At 42.6% G+C, this 23,129-nt stretch overlaps 1 pseudogene; it reads left to right on the forward strand.

Annotated features, from left to right (window-relative positions):
• The first annotated feature begins 21,771 nt into the window (after positions 1-21,771).
• LOC117061298 lies at positions 21,772-22,107 on the forward strand (annotated as a pseudogene).
• Positions 22,108-23,129: the final 1,022 nt, after the last annotated feature.

Below are 23,129 nucleotides of genomic sequence, written 5' to 3' on the forward strand. Positions count from 1 at the left end.
GACCCTGCCCTCAAGTGTCTAATTTCGGTTGTTTTTATTGATTCTCCTAACACTTATTATTTTGAAAATGATTCAGTGGCAGTGTGGACACTTCCAGCTGGTACCTCTTACAGTGGTACCTCTGGTTATGTACTTAATTCGTTCCGGAGGTCCGTTCTTAACCTGAAACTGTTCTTAACCTGAAGCACCACTTTAGCCAATGGGGCCTCCCGCTGCTGCCGCACAATTTCTGTTCTCATCCTGAGGTAAAGTTCTTAACCTGAAGCGTTATTTCTGGGTTAGCGGAGTATGTAACCTGAAGCGTATGTAACCCGAGGTACCACTGTATTTCCCATTCATAAATGAGGTCATAAACCAAGTACATCAACACTGTGTAATGCTAGGCACTTAGCAAACCTACAGGGCACCCCTATGCCCAGAAGTAAGTCCAGTTTGGTTGAACAGGACTTACTCCTTGGGAAAAGTGTTTATGAGGTTGGTGGAGGTGTGTTTTGGAGGTGCATTTATGCAAGTAGGTTGGACTCGTCCTTGGCGTCCTGACAAACGGAAGCAAGCTAGCTAAGAGAGCCACTGATGCATTGTAAAAAAATAAAATAAAAATAAATGCCACACACATAGAGCGCCACAGAGGGCAGAGATCTGCACAGTATTTGCATATGATAACGCAAGAGAATATCTGCACATTTATCTGTAATTAAAACAGAAAAGCAATGCATTTCACCATAGCAGAGAAGACTGACCTCATGGCGCAGATAACTTTAAATCCATAACTACTTGACTTGCACTCAAAGCCTTGAGTCTTCTTTCTTCTTTGACGATCACTTGTAGCCGAGTAAGATTGTCTCCCATGAACACGGTTTTAACAGTGAGTCCGTAAGTGATTGTGGAGGCCATTTCTGGAACCACACGTCCTTCCACACTGGGGACATAGGTTTCCGGGCGGGAGTTGATCATGGTGAGGGTTTACCAAGCGTGCCTTCCCCTTAGCACATTTCTCCCTTTCGTCCTGAGTTTCAGCGTCTTCAAAGCCCACGGCACCTTTGGTAAGGGCTGTTCTCCAATTGGAGCGCTCGCAGGCCAGTGTTTCCCAGTTGTCAGTGTTTATACTACATTTTTTTAAGATTTGCCTTGAGAGAGTCTTTAAACCTCTTTTGTTGGCCACCAGCATTACGCTTTCCATTTTTAAGTTCCTTGAGTGCATCATGACTGGATGCTAACTGGCCCCATTGCCAAAATGTTCTCATCCTCCCACTTCTACAGTTGCAGAATAGCTTGTTAGCCTGCAAATTTGGACCTGTCAGGGTGTTTTAAATTTTTCTTTTTTTCTTTTTAAAGAATTTATTGGTTTTTCAAGAAAATTAACAAACGAATAAAAGCAATACAAACATACAAATTACAAAAAGGGATACAAACTGCAAAGAAAAAACAAAGAAAAAACTCATACAAAACATAAAAAATACATAAAACACCTAATTAACCTTAATCTTATTTTGAATCTTAATTAGGGGGACTTCCTCACGCCCTCTCTTCTACGCTCATTTCAAATATACTTTAGTAACTTTGTAACTACTTTAACTCTTCTTTACAACTTATCTTAAACCTTATCTAATAACATATATAATACCTTATTCTTACCAAAATACAGAAAAAATTCAAATATATCACTAACTTAACTTCTTATACACTCTTAAACTAACATTGTAATGCTATTGCCTATAATATCCACTGATTTCAATTTCAAATATCTAACTTTTCACGTTATTTCAAATATTCTTTAAATTTCTTCCAATCTTCTTGCACCTTCTCCTCCCTCTGGTCTCAGAGTTTCGCGGTCAGTTCAGCGAGTTCCATGTAGTCAATCAACTTCATCTGCCATTCTTCCACTATAGGTAATTCTTCTGCTTTCCAGTTTTTAGCTATTAAGATTCTAGCAGCTGTTGTGGCATACATAAAGAATGTTCTATCTTTGTTGGGAATATGATTGGTCATGCCCAATAGGGTGTTTTAAATTTTTCAAGGCTGCTTGACCCATTATATTTTTTAACAGGCGTGTGTTTAGCAGGCAACTGTTGTTCTAGGTCTCCCAAAAGAAGAGCATTATTGCATCAGGCAGGTGATGTGAACCTGCATGCCTTCATCTCTGCTAGGTGTTGTGAGTGTGCCTTGACAGCAGGTCTGCAGAACCTGTGACCTGCGAGTTGTGGCACACAATGAATGCAGCACACAGGCCATGTTCTGTGACTTCCAAATGCTCTGGTCAACTTAAGGTTTTAACTTCTCTTTAGTTGGAAATACTAAAAAGGTGAGTAAGAAGTGACCTGATAGCAGTTTATAAAATTTGGTACGGCATGGAGAGGGTGGGCAGAGAAATGTTTTTCTCTGTCTCTCAAAACACTAGAACTCATGGGAACCCAACAAAGCCGGAAGATTCTGGACATATAAAAGAAAGTATGATTTCATGCAGTGCATAGTTAAGCAATGTGTCAGGGACTGGGCAGAGGAGGAGGAGTAGTGGAGACTGCCTCCCCATCCTGACCCTTCCAGGGGGGAGAAAGAGGAAGACCATATAGATTTACAACAGGGGGTTGAGGGAGGTCACAGCTCAGAGGCAGATGACGGGAAAAGCTGGGAAATCATGGGAGAGAAGGAGGCAGGACCTGAACGGCAGCTGACTGACACGGTGTCTTTAGAAAGCTTTCCAGACCCCTCCATCTCCTAGAACCCGGTGAGCCTTAAAAGTAGGAGAGCAAAGAGCTTGAAGACAGTGGGCACATAGCAGCACCCGTAGAGGAGGTGATGATGATGACAAATGAGGAAGTAGGAGAGACGGGGGGTGGAGATTCCCCTGGGACAACGCCATTATTCAAGAGGCTGCGTTCTATAGCTTCTCTCTGTAAAGTTTGAAATAAAAGAGGACGGTAAGAAACTTTCCCTTGTCTTTATACTTTCCTGGGCAACCAGCCAGGAGCTCACTAACAGCATCCTGACACAATGGGACTCAGTCCCACGGTAGTTGGTTAGGACCATGAATTCGGATGGCTTTAAGAGAGAATTGGACAAATTTACGGAGTATAAGGCTGTTGTTGGTCAGCCACTGTGAGAACAGGATGCTGGACAAGTTGAGCCGTAGACCCGATCCAGCGAGTTCTTATTGTGTTCTTATGTTCTTAAATACTAGTAATTATTGAGATCTCTGTGTGTATATAGAGAGTGCACCTATATTTCAGATTTTCTTGCTTCATGGCAATATCTCACCTCGATATTTTCTTCACAATCTTCTGGAGTAAAAACGGCACTACTTAAAGGCTATGCTTTAGATGGGGGTGGAGTGAGAATTTCAGAATATTAGCTGCTTGCGTTTTCTAAGGCAGCTGCACAACCACCGATAATCTAAGCCAAAGGCACGCAATTGCCTTGTACATGTAGGTTCTCATCTCCTGGGTTTAGATCAGAGACCAACCGGATGACTCACAGAAACACACGGAAAGAGATAAAAAGGAAACAGCATACGTTTGAAGAAAGTGTTTGCGTTTGGCAGGGAGTGGGGGATTTCTTTCTTTCCTCTGTTTTCCCTTTTCTTTTTGACAACCATTCGTCACATGAGTCAGAGAGGAGTTTTGCGTGGGTAGATCTATGTGGGCGGACGCATCTGTGGGTGTCAGGGTGAGACAGACGTAGATAGATGGCTGTAATTAAGTAGTTAGTGAAATAGCTATGATAGTCAAATGATTTTCAGATGGAGTCTCAGATGGAGAGCTTGTTATTGTTTTTTTTTTTTTTTGTTCTATAAAAGCTCATTTAAAAAGAAATCTCCAGGCATATATGTGCGATGCTCTTCTGAGGCGCGGCGAGTACAAGAGGCGGAAGTTCCATTTGCTTGAAAATGCAGCTCAAAACAAGCTGATCTCCATTTGTTTTTCAGGGGAAAAGGCCGTCATTGAACAGCGAGCCATGTGATCAATGTGGGACTTCAGAAGAAGAACTCGACAAAAATGAGGTATGTGGGTGTGTTGACAGGGTTCCCCCCGTTTAATTGCTTTCTTTGTTTGTTCCACTCAATCAAATCAAAACATCAGCCCCACCGTTGATTTCAAAAGGAAAGTTAAGCACTCTCCCATCCCGAAATCCATGGGGTACAAATCATTTCGCTAAGAGGTGGAGAACCTGTGGCCCTTCAGATGTTTCCAGACTACAGCTCCCCCAATCATTGGCTATGCTGGCTGGGGTTGATGGCCGCAGGAATCCAAGCACATCCGGTGGGCCTCAGGTTAGCCGAACTCTGTTTCAGTTGGAACGCGGCATTATTCATCCATTCACTTATATCCTGCCTCCTCGATAAGCTCGAGGGAACTCATAAGAACAAAAATGAAGATAAATGGAATACAGAAAACAAACCGGCAATCCTTGAAAAGTGCAGCCATAAAAGCAGCTGATAAATAGGAAAACAAGGTGTTTAAGTGCATTTGGCTTTTAAGAGTCAAACTACACCTGTCTGGAGAGAGAGTCATTGTTTGCAGCAAGTTGTTCAGAGTCGAGAACCAGGAGGAGAGAGCTGATGCCTGAAGCGACTTTGTTACCTAAGAAAATTCCATTACCACATCGTTAATATCGGGTTCTAAACTGCGAAAGAAAACAGTAGAGAGCCTTAGTCCACAATAACCAAAGTCATTGGAATAGTTCATTTCTACCAAGGGGACCCAATGCCAAGATTTTCACTGCAGAGCCCCAGGTGAAATTTGCATGGATGGGATTCTTTTCCCAATCAATATTGTACTTGGTGGTTCGTATCTGTTCCCTTGTCACCATTAAAGCCCATCACTCATTGCTTCCGGTGGGGAACAACATGTTATACCCACTTTTCTGTACAAACCTACCCTGGAAGTAACACCTGAGATTACTCACTGAAAAATGATGTGGTACTATGCCAGTTCCCGAGCCTTGCCCCAATGACGTAGAAATGTTCTTATTGTAGGTTTAAGATTTTCCGGGGCACCGCTAAGATTTTAAAAACTGTTAAAATGCTGGAAGGGTTATTTTTTTCAGGCTACTTTGGGGATTTCTGAGGACATTGTAATATAAAGTGTAATATTTTTGTATCTGATTTTTGTTGGAAGCCGCCCAGAGTGGCTGGGGAAATCCAGCCAGATGGGCGGGGTACAAATAATAATAATTATTATTATATAATATAGTCCTATCTTTTAGGTTCATGTACAAACGGAACAGAAATAAACCTTTCCATCATTATTGCGCACATGTTCATGACGGACGACCCTATTGTTAGAGAAACAATAGAGATGTTCTTACATCTCTTATAATTTAATAATCAAGAAAACTTGAATATGGTCTTGTATAGCTTCTTCTTTTTTTAAAGCGGAAAGACTGTGAACTTGACATAAAAAACAATATATTACAACCCGTAAACAAATGGAAACTAATCAGTTCATAGTAATCAAAGTCCTTTGCTGGTCAGTAGCAAAGTGCATCTGCAGACCTAATCAGGAATTGGTTTGGTGTAAGAACTTCAGAATACACGCAGGGTAATTTGAATCAAAGAGCAAAAACCTAAGTAGGCGCATTTGGAAAATGGGCAAAACAAAATGATGCCCATTTGCCTGCAGAAGGGACAGCACTGAAAAAAACAGATTCTTCCAATATGCACCCAAAATCTGAGCAGATTTGGAGATCATGGGTGACTGTAGAGAGGAAGAGGAGGAGAGAAAGGCGGTGAAAGATCCCTTCACATGAATACACTTGTCTGACGCTGGATGCTGCCCCATTTAAACAACTACACAACTTTCCAAATACATCCGAAGGTAGCCCTGTATCGGGAAGTTAATGTTTAACGTTTTGCTGTGTTTTATTATGTTGAATGCCGCCCAGAGTAGCTAGGGCAACCCAGTCAGATGGGCGAGTATTATTATTATTATTATTATTATTATTATTATTATTATTGGTATTGTATTTAGTTCAGTATTTCTGGCATTTATCTCTCTCTCTCACCCTAGTACCTTGGCCAGAGCACAAGGATGTGGTGAGATTTGGCTTACTCCCCCTCTCTTTTTTTTTTACATTGTAATAGAGTAAAGCATGTTACTCCCAGGGTCGGATTTAGGTTTGATGAGGCCCTCAGCTACTGAAGGTAATGGAGCCCTTTATATGTCCAGCTGTACTTTGTCAATAACAAATTGTCACTGTTTTTTGTGTTTAATATATGCTATATGGTAATTTATGGACCTAATAGGTATCTAAAGCCATTTGCACATAACAAAATATGTATTTTATCAGAGTACATCCAGTTTTTTCCCCTTTAAATTTTTAGAGGCCCCCCAAGGTATAGCTTGTTTAGTTTATAAGTAAATCCGGCACTGGTTACTCCCTTATATTTCCTTATGGAAGAGGACTAGAGACTTTTAAAAAAAAGAAAGAAAAGGGATGAAGATTTTAAAAAGAGCTCAGGATATCTCGGGGGGGGGGATGTGCTGCTGTGTTCCACTGAACTTTGAATTCCTATAGATATATTGAGCAAAATGCAATTAATACCTTTTTCATGTTTTGCTGTTGTTGGGGTGCTTTGAGCTGTTGTTAAAGAAACCCAAACACAGTAAATCAAACCGAATCCTTCTCTAGATTTCTGAGATTTAGGGCATGATCCAGCCAAGGCTAAGCACTGTTCAGGCTCATCATTTTCAATAGGATAGTCAAACTCTTGCTCAGATAAGTAGAACTTAAAGAGGAATCCTATGCATATTGTTTCACGCTGAAGTCTTCCTCACTTCATTGTGCTCATTGGAACTTATCTCTCAGGTTTGTGTGAGGATGGACCGATAGTTCAGTCTCAGTTTCTCCCCATTTCTGATTTCCCCAGTCATAAAATCAGTTTATCACATTTCTGCATCAGTTCGCAGTTTAAAAAAAGTGTCGCACAAAATATTGCATTTCATGGCACATTTCTCCTAACATACCGGTACAATTTTTTTTGTATTCAATTTTGCTTAATACACTTCCTTTGCAAACAAATTTCCTTAACATAATGTATCTTTGCATGTTATTTTTCACACGTACGCATTTTAATGCACACTTTCCCCTAATAAATGCACCTTTGTACACATTTTTTTGGGGGGTGGATAGCTTCTCTTGCAAAATTTCGAGAAGTGCGAATTGAATTCCTAATGGTCGCTGTGTTTAGCTGAATGTGTTGTTTGACAAAGTGCAATCAATCAACAGAAACTTTATTCGCCTCAGCCGATAGCCGTAGCAACAAGAGAACATTACAATATACACGGAACAAAATGGAAATAAAATATAAAATCACAATTTAGGGTCCTGAGTCAATGGTCAGATAATGGACCTTATTCTAATTGCCCCGGCTAAGAACCTAGCAACCTTTGCTGACAAAGTGCAAATTCAGTAGGGTTGCGTTGAAAGGCAAACCTAACCCAGTTTCCTGGCAGGTATGCTTAGGGTTATAGCCTTGGAAAAATGCTTAGGATGGCCTGGATTGGGCTCTTTATTTATTTTTTAATAAAATGTATATATTTAAAATAAAATGTATATCAATGTAATAACTGCAGGTAAGAGTTTATACAGAGGTAACATTTGCTGACCAAGTGACAGAACATTTACGTTGACAATTTTGTAATGTAAAACTAAAAAAAAGCCTCTTGAAAGCAGAAGTGCATTTCTTCAGTCATATTATTATTATTATTATTATTATTATTATTATTATTATTATTGACATTTGTATACTACCCTATACCCACAGATCTCAAGGGAAATCACAGTGTAAAAACACAAAATACATACGGTAATCAAAACAAAAACAACCCAACAACACCCCCCACAAGTCTAGCTTGACTATTTCCCAGAATTAGAAGGCTTATTTTTAACACTTGCTGGATCCAGGGACTAAAGGGTTCTGGCATCTCTCCCTACTCCACACATTATTGAGCGTTTCCCCTTAGGAAGGTTTCTGACTTTGAGAAAGAGCCACTGCTCAGTTGAAGAGCACCTACTTTTCATGAAGAAGGTCCCAGGTTCAACCCTTGACATTTCCACGTGGGGCTGGGAGACGATCCTTTCTGAAATAATAATATATATCATTATGTATTTTTATTTATACCCCGCCCATCTGGCTGGGTTGCCCCAGCCACTCTGGGCGGCTTCCAACACACATAAAAATAGTAATAAAGCATCAAACATCAGCAATGTAACAATAGTAACAAATGCTTTCAGCATTTCCCTTCAGCTCTAGCTTGGCTTCCCCCATCTTTGAAACACGGCCTGGCAAATCAAGTACTTCTTTGCTGCTCCCCCCCCCCTGCCCCCAATGTACGTTCAAGCAAGGGGAAGTTCGTTCTTTCTCTTTTTAAAGCACACACAGGAATGAATTTCTTCAAAATATCTTGCAGGTTGTTCATGGGAACAATGGGGATTGTGACATCACAGCTACCGGCCAATCAGCACTGGGCAACCAAGACAACTCCTGCAGCCCCCTGGCAAAATCAGTTTTCCAGGAATCTTATCCTGGATGAGGATTAGGAACAAGAATGCAGTCAGTGTGCTTTCACATCACAGTGCCTGCTCTTTTTATGTACACCAAGGAAAGAAAATACGTGTAAGGACACCCTCTATTGGGCAGGATCAGACCTACAGAAGTACATAGGTTTTGTGATTTTGAGTACTTAGTATTTGACAAGCAGGACCTGCAACAAAATAATGGAATGTATCGCCACCCAACAACATGGGTGCTCATTCTGGGTTTAAGCTAGGCAACTATATCCTCCTTCCCTGTTTAGGGAAGTTTTTAATCTGTGATATTTTAATGTATTTTAATATTTGTTGGAAGCGTCCCAGAGTGGCTGGGGAGACCCAGCCAGATGGGCGGGGTACAAATGATAAATTATTATTATTATTATTATTATTATTATTATTATTATTATTATTATTATTATTATTATCCTTAGGGGGGAGATGTGATTAAGTGTGCATTCAAAGCTGAATCCATCAGATTTGTGCTTTCCGAAACGATATGCGAACTAAAACGCAGCCATGCTTCGAAATTTGCACTTATCTAAATTTTCTGGTGTAGAATTCCCCAGCCAGTGTTCACAAAAATGCATGTATTAGGAGAGAGTGTGCCTAAAAACCAAATATATATATTTTGAAAATGACGTACAAAAATGCATTATATTAGGGGAAACGGCTTGCAGAAATGTCATTAGTCCAAACTATATATACATAAAAATGTGTTTATGAGAAGAAATTCACCCTAAAACGCTGAAGAATTTTATAAGGATTGTTTTTTAAAAATGCAAATTTATGCACAAATGTAGAGAACTGAATTTGTGGTTGGAGAAAAACTGAGAGAACCAAAATTGACATATTTTCCCATCCTTACCCCTCAGGATAATATAACCCCTGGAGGCTAAAGCAAGGCATTCCAATTGTTTTGTGTTCCCCGACACAACATATTCTTTTCCAATTCACATTCAACATCCCATGGCTACTGAGCATTGGATATTATTATTGTTATTGTTATTGTTATTATTTATACCCCACCCATCTGGCTGGGTCTCCTCTTTTTTGTACTATTTTGAGATGTTTAACTACTTCTTGTAGTTCTGCAAACTAAGCTTCGTCTGAGTGCACGAACATCTCCATCTTGTTTTTCACTGGCCTCATGTTGGCTGCAGTGCTGTTAACACTCACCAACTTAATTGACTATTAGCTGCAGTGATGCTCACTCTCCCTATTAACACGAAAAAGCACAGCGTGTATAATAAACAGATTAAAGCTGTAGGTGGTAAGAAATGCTTACGATCTGGTTGTCATAAATAGCCGTTTTCGTTTTGGAACTGACTTCCCCATAGAAATTTATATAAAATGTCTTCTTAGGGGGGAAATGCTCTCCACTCGCAACTATCAGATTCTAACCAGAACAGTGGAAATGGGCATATGTAAAAGAGTATATGAGGAGCAGAGTATGGGTAGTTTTCAACCCAGTTTTACTCAGAGTAAACCCACTGAAATTCACGGTCCTAATTTAGTCATGTGCATTAACGAGATAATTGCATTAGGAAATGCAACTAAATTAGGCACGCATGAAAAGGACTTCTGAGTTTAGGAAGCTGTTTTATCCTGAATCAGATCACTGTTCCATTCACCTCTTCACTGTCTATACCAGGCATGTCCAACAAGTAGATCGTGATGTACCAGTAGATCACTGGACGTCTGTGGTAGGTCACCGGTAGATCAGTGGCTCCCCCCAAAGAAGCTAAAAAACTTTGGCTCCCCTAAAAAAACAACACCTCAACATCGTTGCCCTGCACCCCTAAAATGACCTGAACCACCAAAACAGGGCTTTCCTTCCTAAAAAAAGCTCATTGTAGCTTTCCTCCTCCCTAAAGATGCTCAACAACTTTTACGTGAACCCCAAAAAACAGGGCTTTCCTTCCTAAAAAAAGATCACTGCCAGTTTTTAACTCTGTGAGTAGATCGCAGTCTCTTGGAAGTTGGCCACCCCTGGTCTATACTGATTAGCAGGTAAAGGGAATGGGTGGTGCTGTGGTCTAAACCACTGAGTCTCTTGGGCTTCTTCTTTTTTAAATGGACATGCCGAGTTTACCAGGAACCTCTCCACTTCTGTTTCCTGTGCGGATTCCAACCTGACGACGCTCTCAATGGATGCAAACTCAAAGGTTTCATTTATGCCTTTGGATTGCCAGGCAGTTGGATACCTGCTTCTGCATCACCTCTCAGACCTGCAATTTGGTAGCTTCAATTTGGGTGACAGTCGGCTTCACTTTAATTACAATGATCGCTCAATCTGGAACAAAGCTATTTAAAATGCGGTAGAGGCTGAGTATTTCCAGCCTCTGTTCTTGTTCCAAGTTGTGATGTATCCTCTGAGTAAGCAGGAGTAGGGCCAAAGCGATGCCTGCTCACCTCGGATGTGGGGTTTTTTTTTGTTTTTTTTAAAAAAACCTTTTCACAAAAGCTTTGATTTCCCGATGTAAGCCTAGGTGTTGTTTGCGTCAGAGGCGCTCACAGCTCAGGCCTCCCACTGTGGCATTGTTGTTCCTCTCCCTCAAAAAGCCTCCGCAAGGCCAAATGTGTTTTTATTCTCATTCAAGTCACAAATAATAAAATAAAAGCAAATATCCCTCACCAGGTGCCCTTCAGAAGCTTTGGACACCAAGTCCCATCAGACCCAGTCAGGTATGGCCTGTGGGATGATGGGAGTTGTAGTCTGGGAACCTGATGCCCTCCAGATGTTTGAGACTACAACTGGTCCACAGACAGGGCTGGCCCAAGGCATTTTGGAACCTGAGGCGAAATAAAAAAAAAAATGGCGCTGGGCCCCCACTAGAGAAGAACATACACTCTGACACTTTCCCAATGAAAATAGGGACACCCTATTCCATACCCTCCAACATTTCTCCAATGAAAATAGAGGTGTCCCCTCCAACATTTCTCCAATCAGTGCTTTTTTCTGGGGGGACGCAGGGGTAAGCATACCCCTTAACATTTTGTGAATCTAGCACGGTGAATTGTCAGTTCCGTTGAATAGCGCGGTGAATCGTCAGTTCCATTGCTACCCCCGATGGCAGCCTCATTTCTTGTCACGGCGTTTCCTGAGTCTCAGACGGAAGAGAGCGTTTAATGTGTGAAGTAGGAGTTGGAATCTAGCATGGTGATTGGTCAGTTTCGTTGTTACCACCTCTGATGGCGGCTTCATTTCCTGGTGTTTCCTGAGTCTCAGATGGAAGTGAGTGTTTAATGTGTGAAGCAGTGTGGAATGTGGAGGTGACGTATTTATTTATTATTTATTTAATTTCTATACCACTTTATATTTTTTAGAAAAATCTCAAAGTGGTTTACAACATATTAAAACATCAGTAAAACAATCTTGAATCAAACATTTCTGAAGAAATTCAAATATAGCGTATACAGTCAAAGCGACACAATTAACAGAAAACTAAAATATTATCTTAAAGATTTCAAAATAAAACATTACAAAGGAGGTCAACTACAGAATACATATTTAACACAAATAAAGTTAGCAACAACAAAAAATCTTAAACATTTTTTGGAAAAAAACAAGTCAAATTATAAAATGCACATTTAAAACAGCATAACTAACAAGAGAATAAATATTATCACAAGGATGACACGGCAGTTTGGCAGGCACAAAAAGATGGGGCAAAAGAATCCAATAATTAGGATTTGTTGTCATGCATAGCGATGTCCCTCTGGTCTTACCAGGAGCCTCTTTTGTAGCATGTTTTTCATACTTTGGTCCATTTACTGTATTTATTTTTCCTGATTTGAAATATAAAATGGTGATTTTCTTGAGTCAAAATGAGAATATCCCTAAAGCTTTTTTTAAAAAGAAAAAGAAAAAAAGTACTGCTTCTGATGAAGAAAGGAACATCTGTTTGTGGGCTTCCCACAGGCATCTGTGAGGACTGGAAGTTGGACTTAGACGGGCCTTTGAACTTACCTGGCGGGTCTCTTTCTTATGTGCAAGTGATTCAGCAAAGACAGGAACCAGAAAGTAGAAACTGCCCTTGATAATGCGGGATGGTTAGAACATATGGGGAAATAACATCATCAAAAATCTGGATGATGGTTTCGATATTAAAAATTGGCTTTTGTGTCTCTGTGCCAGGTCAAGTACCTATCTCCATAGGAGTCAACTGCTGCCGAATAACACCCCGTCTCTCCTCTCTTCTTTTGCTCTGACACATCATTCAAATTTGCTCCTCTGTGGTGATATTCAGTCAACCACCCACAACCACTTGTGCGTACCCAGTCCTGCTCACACAGCTCTCGCCCCTGCCTGGTCACACTGAATCATCCTTCCTGAATACCCGTCCATGCAGCTGTTTGCCGCTTCACAACTGCTAACTTGTCTACCGATGCCCCATGGATTTGGAACAATGAAAATGCCCACTCTTCTCGTCTCTGTAAACTGCTAAAACCAAGTTGTTTTCATTAAAAACCAGGCCTTTCCCCTTTACCTTGAACAACACCATGACAGAAATTCGGAAGGTCTCGTTTTCTTCCTGCCCATGGATTCCACTTTCTTGGTGAAATTTTGCTTGTTTATCTCACTGTGGGTCTCGGACAGTTGCTCAGGGATGGCACTGTTTTCTAACAGAGCTATATCAATGTCAGCAAAAGTCTATGAGACTATGGGCCAGCAGTAGTGTTTCTCCATCAGTCCTGTCACAGACGGTATTATTATTATTATTATTATTATTATTATTATTATTATTATTAGTGAATCTATATATTTCGAGTCCTTCTGGTTTTTCAGTGCTCAATTCCATTTGCTACTTTTCTGCATTGGTTTCGTTTTTAACTAAAAAAGAGAAAGACTTCAGTGATACTTAAGGAGCCATTTCAAAACTTGAATGCAGGCAAAGACCTACATAGATGCAAATTAGCAAGGAGCAAGATTTTTCTCTGCGAAACACCACCACCATGGTTCAATGATCCAATGGCCAACGTGGACTGGTAGAATCATTCCAGTACCTAGGGTCTGCTGGGTTTGCTGGTCGGGAGTCGGAGCAAGATAGCGTCTTTAGCGGCAGCTCCGTTCTAAGCTCCGTTTTTATCAATTCTCATTAACTTTCTATCAGTCTCCAAGGTTTAGAAACCTTACTATCTCTAACTTGAGTCTGGTTTGGCAACTTAGAACTCGCTATTAAATCTACAAAGCCACAAAGCCACTTATCAGAAGATAGCCTACTCCCTTTTGGAAGAACGCCGAGAAAGGAGAAAGAAGGAGCGGTTGAAACTGAAGGCAAGTCCTGCTTTATTTTTCTTTGGCACAAGCCCTATTACCTTGCAGCAGTAAACCCTCCTGATTTATTAGCCATTTACAACACCTCTGAGGTCGACGAGGGTATTGGAGACAGTCTTGGTATCTTCTACTCGTATATACGAGGGGGAAAGGCACCACAGGACAGAAGCATTAGAAATCTTAAAGCTGAGAACTAGAGACGGGAAGTTGGGAGCAATATCCTTGGAGGCCTACCAAGCTAAGGGACAAGCATGAAACCTTGCTAATAAAATAAGCCTCCACACCTTTTGATGGTGGGAAATTGGAAGACAAACATAATCCGTCTCGTCTGCCCATGATTGAGTCAAGTGAAGTTAAAACCCTTGGGACCAAGAGACTCTAGTAAACTGCTCCCAATTACCTTTTTTCCACACTCAAGATGGTCTTTACAAGAAAGAACTATATGGGTTTGCTGGTCTGTGCAATGCTGTGAATGCAAAATGACGATCTACAAATGCCTGTAGCAATAAGATGCATTTTAATATCCAGTTTGATTTTGGGTTTTCAGTTCGGGAAGAGGAAAAAGGGCCCCCCCCCCCCGTTTAACCAGTTTTGTTTGGTTTTATATAATGCATGGCTTCTATCAGTAGCTCTAGTTTTGTAAGCTTCTAAAAAATAAATTCAGAAACAGATTCTATTATCACTCTGTGATTCACACTCCTTAAAGGCCTCCAAGCCTGCCACTCCTTTACCTGCAAGGCCCCTTCTAGGCAGATAGCCAGATAGCTACTCTGCTCCCCACACACAGTATAGCCAAAAATAGTACCGACAAGCAGCTGCACAGATTTTACTCAAAAGCAGCATGCCAATGACGAACCATCTCGGCTTCACAATCAGGAGCTGTTGTTTAATCAGAGCCATATTTATTAAAGTAAACATGTAAATAATCAGAAGCATTTCATTCAATCATAAGGATTCATGGCATTCATTAAACTGTGCACTCATCAGCTTGGAAATGGTATAGGCTGGGGTTCACGTCTCACAAGGAAAGCGACTGTTCAGAAAATAAAATTTAGTGAGGTATTCAATCTGTGTCCTTCTCCTCCGAGTAGCAATAAGGACTAGTTGCTTGGTTTGGAGATCTAGCGGCCTTGCCAAGTAAGAACAACTCGGTTTCCGATCCCTAACCCTCCAGCTCCCCCAAGGGGCTATCGTAATCTTTCTTAGTATATTAAGCAAAAGGACAAATGCATTAAGGTGGGGGGTGGGTGAGGTGAGCCTGTTAGAATTCCATACCAGGCTACCGAGGAAGCCAGATGTGAAATTATTTAAGAGTCGGGCTCAGGACCACAATCCCCCAAGGACCCCCTCTTTCTATATGAAGCTACCCAGACCTTGAGATCATCTTCTGAGGCCCTACTTCGTGTGCCTCCTCCTTGAGAGGTCCAGAGGGTGGCAACTTGAGAACGGGGCCTTCTCTGCAGTGGCTCCCCGTCTATGGAATGCTCTCCCCAAGGAAGTTCACCTGGCGCCTTCATTATACACCTTTAGGCACCAGGCAAAAACATTCATAGAATCATAGAATCATAAAGTTGGACGAGACCACAAGGGCCATCCAGTCCAACCCCCTGCCAAGCAGGAAAGCATTCCTGACAGATGGCTGTCAAGCCTCCGCTTAAGGACCTCCAAAGAAGGAGACTCCACCACACTCCTTGGCAGCAAATTCCACTGTCGAACAGCTCTTACTGTCAGGAAGTTCTTCCTAATGTTTAGGTGGAATCTTCTTTCTTGTAGTTTGAATCCATTGCCCCGTGTCCGCTTCTCTGGAGCAGCAGAAAACAACCTTTCTCCCTCCTCTATATGACATCCTTTGATATATTTGAACATGGCTATCATATCACCCCTTAACCTTCTCTTCTCCAGGCTAAACATACCCAGCTCCCTAAGCATTCCTCTTTAACCAGGCCTTTGGTTGATCTGTTTGACATCCTATGCCCTTTTTAAATGTGTTTTTTTGGGGGGTGGGCTATTGGGTTGTTGCTTTTATTTTTATTATGCATTTTGTGGTTTTATATCTTGATTTTATTTTGTGAACCACCCTGAGACCTCCAGGTATAGGGCAGTAAAGGTAAAGGTAAAGGGACCCCTGACTGTTAGGTCCAGTCATGGACGACTCTGGGGTTGCGGCGCTCATCTCGCTTTACTGGCCGAGGGAGCCGGTGTACAGTTTTTCCGGCTCATGTGGCCAGCATGACTAAGCTGCTTCTGGTGAACCAGAGCAGCACACGGAAACGCCGTTTACCTTCCCACCGGAGCGGTACCTATTTATCTACTTGCACTTTGTGCTTTCGAACTGCTAGGTTGGCAGGAGCAGGGACCGAGCAACGGGAGCTCACCCCGTCGTGGGGATTCAAACTGCCGACCTTCTGATCAGCAAGCCCTAGGCTCTGTGGTTTAAACCACAGTGCCACCCTTTAACCCACAGCGCCACCCATACAGCAGTATATAAAACAAACAAACAAACAAACAAATAAAGTGCATTAGCCACATGTTGCACGTGTGAGGTTGCATGTGTGTAACGTTGGGCCCCCTCAATATTGTGTACAATATGGTGCCACTGCCTGCCACTCAATTTTACTCACTCAATCTTTTCTGGACTCAGCAAAGGAGTCGGGCTACTGATTTAGTCACTCCCAAGGGAGCGGGTCCCGTGTTATCACTCCAGGATATGAACAGAAGCAGTAGAAATCCTACTTACATGTTGAACATGCTGGAAGTTTCTCCTGGAAAGACTGCTTTGCAGTATCTAAAAGACCCATCTACCAAAAATACCCACTTAACCCTCACCCCAGCCCCTAATCCTATCTCTACCCCTAATCCTAATCTCTGTCTAAAACAACCATACACAAAATATGCACGCAAAGTATATAAAAAGAAAAGTGTACACAAAATAAATGAATGTTTGCAATGAAAAAAAATCAAAAAATAAAAGAAAGACTAAAATACAGAAGCAAAAAATAAAGAATAAAATAAATATACAAATAAAAAGAATAGAAGTAAAAAGTAGACAAAAATAGAACTCTCTAATCTCTCCTCTCCATCACCTCCTGACTCCCTCTGGCTAACCCACACTGGATATCTGTGGTTGGTGGTTTTTAAGCCAGCAGCAAGAGATGTCACAAAGGAAGGTGGGATGCTGTTACCTTGGCAACCCACCTACCTTGACACTGGGGCAGTATTGCTCCTCCTGAGTCGTGATGATTCTTCAGGACTTTGAGGCATCTGCTCAGAGGGGAATCTCCTCCTTCCTTTCCTGTCAAGAGGTTTCTTCCTGTGCCTGCCTGCCTCCTCATCAGGTCCATTCTTTCGCTGCTTTGTTTTCCCAGCAAAATCTTAATTGCTGCTGGATTGATTCTTGGAATACCATTTATTTTGAAATTATAGTTAGATATCTAGTCCTCCTAGGGTCTGCAGGTAAGCAGCCTTTCATCTTTGTTTCCGAAAGCCTCTGAAAGTTGGAAGCTAAGTATAGCTGGGTTTTGCAAGTCGTGAAAAGGCAAATGTCCTCGGAGATTCCTCACGACTTTAATTAGATATGACCTTAGCCGGCTAGAAAAGGGTGCTACTCTGTCTAAGCTAGAATATTATTTGGGTGGCTTTAGGGAGATTCGGGAGTTTGCATTTCGGCATTCTTAGTGTATTTGAAGAATTTCAGGAAATGTATTATTAGTAGCAATAGAGTTCTTCTTCCTCCAATGACAGCAGTCAACTTATGAGCATTCTCAGAGCCAGCCTTGGAAATATGGTGATGATGATGATGTCACCTTTCACACACACAAAAAATACCACCCAACATTTCTCTGAAGAACATAGGGACATGTCAAGACCATAGCTGTCAACTTTTCCCTTTTCTTGCGAGGAATCCTATTCAGAATAAGGGAAGTTCACTTAAAAGGGGGGGGGGAGTTGACAGCTATGGTCAAGACCCCATGACCATGCAGTTGCCTAGAGAGTGAATAACCAGACAAGACAATAGCATATTGATTTATGGGTTCAAATAGGCCACAACTTTAATGGTTACAAATATGAACGGTTTGGCACAGAAACTGGGTGAAGCCAAATTATTGCACTCCAGCCCGTCTGCCGACAGTAAACCACATTTTGAGGAGGACCTATGACCTACATCAAACAGGGGTACCCCCAAGGGGTCCTTGTTGCAGGAGTGCTATGGCCCTAGTCCCTACCTGGGCAGGAGCTACTTTTCCTGGATCCTTTTAACAAGGTACCCTTCACCAAGGAGGGGCAGGCAGAGACTACAACCTCCCCTCCAGCTAAAGCCTAGGCGTCACCAAAAGGTTTTAAGATTTGTACAGTTCTCCAAACCCTTGACTACCCACAGATCTTATATGATTGTGATATATGATTGGTCTTAAATGGGGTAACTGCCCCTGAAGGACCAGGTGTGCAGCCTGGGATTCATTTTGGACTCACAGCTGTCCATGGTGGCACAGGTCAATTCTGTGTCTAGGGCAGCTGTCTACCAGCTCCATCTGGTACGCAGGCTGAGACCCTATCTGCCCGTGAACTGTCTTGCCAAAGTGGTGCATGCTCTGGTTATCTCCCGCTTGGACTACTGCAATGCGCTCTATGTGGGGCTACCATTGAAGGTGACCCGGAAACTACAACTAATCCAGAATGCAGCAGCTAGACTGGTGACTGGGAGTGGCCTTTGTGACCATATAACACTGATCTTAAAGGATCTACATTGACTCTCAGTGCGTTTCTGAGCACAGTTCAAAGTGTTGGTGCTGACCTTTAAAGCCCTAAATGGCTTTGGCCCTGTATACCTGAAGGAGAATCTCCACCCCCATTGTTCAGCCTGGTCACTGAGGTCCAGCTCCGAGGGCCTTCTGGCGGTTCCCTCACTGCGAGAAGTGGGGATACAGGGAACCAGGCAGAGGGCCTTCTTGGTAGTGGCACCCACCCTGTGGAATGCCCTCCCATCAGATGTCAAGCAGATAAACAACTATCTGACTTTTAGAAGATTTAGAAGTTTGGGGATGTTTTTAATGTTTGATGTTTTGATATGTTTTAATACATGCAGTAAGCTGCCCAGAGTGGCTGGGGAAACCCAGCCAGATGGGTGGGATATAATAATAATAACGTTTTATTGTGTTTTTATATTCTGCTGGGAGCTGTCCAGAGTAATAAATGAAGTTGCATTGGGCTTCTGACTTTTCCTGAATATTTAATATTGGCGACGAAGGCGGGATACATGAGCTCCCGCTAGCTACCAGAGGCCCGAGACTGCAACGTAGCACAGCTGCCTGCTGCCTCACAGTAATCGCAACACCGCCACGCTTGTCTTAGAAGGGCTGCATGTGTCTCACCCAGGAATTGGCCGGATGAAGGCATTGGCCCTTAGCTATGTGTGGTGGCCAGGCATAGATGCGGAGATAGAGGGTTGGGTGAAACGTTGCGAGCCCTGCCAGGTCTCCTGGCCGGATCCACCCAAGGCTCCAGTACAGTCCTGGGAGTCCACACAGTCCCCATGGTCCTGGGTGCACATGGACTTCACAGGGCCTTTTCAGGGCCAACACTTCCTAATAGTGGTCGACTCTCAGTCCAAGTGGCTAGAGGTGGTGCCGACCTCAACCGTGTCCACGAGAGCAACTATAAACACGCTTAGGAAGCTATTTGCAACACATGGCTTGCCAGACACGCTGGTGATAATGGTACCGCTTTTACTTCGGCGGAATTCAAAAATTTGTAACAAAGAATGGAATCCGCCACATTCGTTCTGCTCCTTTTCACCCAGCCACTAACGGCCAAGTTGAATGCATGGTCCGTACTACCAAAGATGCACTTAGGCGCATAGTGCATGGTGACTGGACTCTCTGATTAACGGAGTTCTTATTGGCCCAACACACCACCCCAAGTGCAGTGACCGCCCGGAGCCCAGCGGAGTTGCTTATAGGAAGGAGGCTCACTTGATCGTATGCACCCCGACTGGGCTCTTGAGCAATGGCCATTGACTGTGGTGCGGGGGGCTCCTAGAGGGTTCTTCCTGGGGGACACTGTGTACGTCCGGAACTATGGGCCCGGACAGGGTTGGGTCCCAGGTACTGTTGCCCGCTGTACAGGTCCGGTCTCCTACGAGGTAGGGTTGGAGGGAGGACTGGTTTGGAAGAGACACCTCGACCAGATCAGAACCAGGACACCTCCGAACATGGAACTTCAAGCGGAACCAGAGGACAGAGAAATGGGTATTTTGGGAGACTCTGTGCCCAGGCCAGGGTGGGAACCAGATGGGTTGCCGGTGACGGAGTTACCCCAGCAGGGTGACTTCAGGCCGGAGTCCTCAGTGGTGCCATCGGCCATGACTCCTTCGGAGCTGGCCTCCCCACTTAGACGGCGGGTACCGGAGGAACCTCCTGGGTCACCCACTCGGGCACAGGAACCACGACGGTCCCAGCGGGAGCGGAAAAGGCCAGCACACCTTGATGACTATGTTTGTTCCTTTTGTTAGGAAGTTGGGGGGAGGAGTGTTATGTATTGGGTTTAACACATGTTATGATTCTAACCAATCGTAGAAGCGTAGGTGGACGAAAGTTCTAATGGCAAGCACTGTCAACTGTCAACTGCCAACTGGCACTGCTTGCTGGGTCTTTCAGAGTGTGTTCTTGTTTAGTATGGGAGTGAGCTGTTGAATAAACGAAGTTGCATTGGGCTTCTGACTTTTCCTGAATATTTAATACCTGCAAACTCCGATAACTGAATGGTCCTGTTTTGTCCCCCCTGAGAAATATAACTGTGGCAGAATTGACTTACTTCAATCTCAGTACCATATAGAGAATGAAATGAAAATAGTTCCCTTTCTATGTGCTCCTAAGCAGAGACAACACCTCTGTCATGTGCCAGTAACTGTGAACACATAGCATTAGACCACCTGTTGAGAATGGTGGAAAACTCACTCATGTTCCTGCCAGCATCTTGAAAAATATGTAAGTGTATGAAATACATGTACAATTATTTTGCAAACTCCCTAAAGGAACCTGCCAACAATATTTGGTTTTTAATTTTCAGGGAAACGAGCTAATTGATCAAGGGGAATCGTATCTCTATTCTTTCAATTCAGTATCAATCTATTGGCCACCATTAGGGCTCATAGAATCCATATCTGCTGTTCTGTTGTCAACTTCCAAAAATGGGTATATAGTTCAAGAGCATATTCACCTCTGAAAGTCTTGTTTATATAGCCCAGCACTTTCTCCCAAGACTTAATAAGGAATCTCAACTAGCTTGGGCTACTGCAATGCGCTCTATGTGGGGCTACCTTTGAAGGTGACTCGGAAACTACCATTAAACCAGAATGTGGAAGCTAGACTGGTGACTGGGAGTGGCCTCCTGGACCACATAACACTGGTCCAGAAAGACCTACATTGGCTCCCAGTATGTTTCTGAGCAGAATTCAAAGTGTTGGTGCTGACCATTAAAGCCCTAAATGGCTTTGGCCCTGTATACCTGAAGGAGCATCTCCACCCCCATCGTTCTGCCTGGACACTGAGGGCCTTCTGGTGGTTCCCTTGCTGCGAGATGTGAGGTTACAAGGAACCAGGCAGAAGGGATTGGGTCTCCTCCGGGGCAGAGGGAGAGCTGAAATCCGTGGTGATTGAAATCCGTTTGGGAACAGCATAGTGTGTGTTCCTTTCTTAAAACTAGATCGGTTGTTCACAGATTGTTGCTGTTCAGTCGTTCAGTCGTTTCCGACTCTTCGTGGCCCCATGGACCAGAGCACGCCAGGCACGCCTGTCTTTCACTGCCTCCCGCAGTTTGGTCAGACTCATGTTGGTAGCCTCGAGAACACTGTCCAACCATCTCGTCTTCTGTCCCCTTCTCCTTGTGCCCTCAATCTTTCCCACCATCAGGGTTTTTTCCAGGGAGTCTTCTCTTCTCATGTTCACAGATAGAATCCTCCAAAAATGAACAAAGATGCCCAAATGAGAGCAAGCGTAAACCAAAAGCTAATTGAAACAGGAGAACGATAATGCCTTAAAGAGTTACTGAGAGCCAAATTAATTGAATGTGGCTGGAAGGACCAGCTGAAGGCACTCTGCAAAGACAAAGGCCTAGAGCATGTCACGGTTGACGATTTGGTGGCAGAAATTACTCCCAAAGGCAGAGCCTTGGTACCTGACAGTGTAAAGAAAGAGCTTCTATGAAGAATAAGAACGTTCCTTGCTCAACATGCCAGCCTTTGATTTCTTCCATTGAGTCTTACCGTGTTGTATTAAGTGAATCATGCCAGAAACTGGATTACATTTTTCCATACTTTAGGGTTGAAAGTTCACTTTTTAAAAAAATGTTTAGTTAGTGGAAGCATACTTTGCTACATTGACTTCTTAATTCTTGCTATTTTAATAAAAAATAAAATGAACTGCTTGTGGTTTAAGTTGGGCTGGATATGTTGAATATGCCCTCACCATGTAATGAGTACCCATTTAAACATATATTTTTTACATTGTTTTTACATTGTTTTATAAATGCAAATATCTTGTTTTATGCTGGTCTGTGACCGAATAAAGTTCATTCTTTCAACTGCTTGTGGGTGTAAAAAACAAAAACAAACAAACAAGGAACCAGGCAGAAGGCCTTCTCGGTGGTGGCGCCCACCCTGTGGAGCGTCCTCCCATCAGATGTCAAGGAAATAAACAACTACCAGTATTTGACTTTTAGAAGACATCTGAAGGCAGCCCTGTTTAGGGTTGTTTTTAATGTTTGATGTTTTATTCTGTTTAATATTCTGTTGGGAGCTGCCCAAAGTGGCTGGGGAAACCCAGTCAGATGGGTTAAATAAATAAATAAATAAATAAATAAATAAATAAATAAATAAATAAATAAATAAATAAATAAAATGAAATAAATAAATTATTTTATTTATTTATTTATTTATGGGTTAAATAAATTATTATTATTATTATTATTATTATTATTATTATTATTAGGCATCCATGGAAGGCATAGTTAATAGTTTCATGGAGGTATCTAAACCCAGATTATTAGGACCTAGTTTGGTGTTTCCCAAACCCACTGGTGTACCTTGGGCCACTTTCAGGAGGAACCAACTCCTTGCAGGTTGAGTAAAAGGTGGCCAGGAGTCATAATGGTCCATGTGGGAAATGGTCCATGGGGAAAAGGCTGTTGAAATTGTTGGAGCGCGATGTCCATTGCCCAGGAATTGTCCTGAGTGCTGCAGAGCTTTTTCTTCGAACTTGCTGAACTTCCCTGTTCTCTATTCGTCCCTTTGTCCCTTGTTTATTATTGAGTGGTGCCCAGCCTA

The sequence above is a fragment of the Lacerta agilis genome, chromosome 1 (genome assembly GCF_009819535.1).
Source record: "Lacerta agilis isolate rLacAgi1 chromosome 1, rLacAgi1.pri, whole genome shotgun sequence".
Taxonomy (NCBI): domain Eukaryota; kingdom Metazoa; phylum Chordata; class Lepidosauria; order Squamata; family Lacertidae; genus Lacerta; species Lacerta agilis.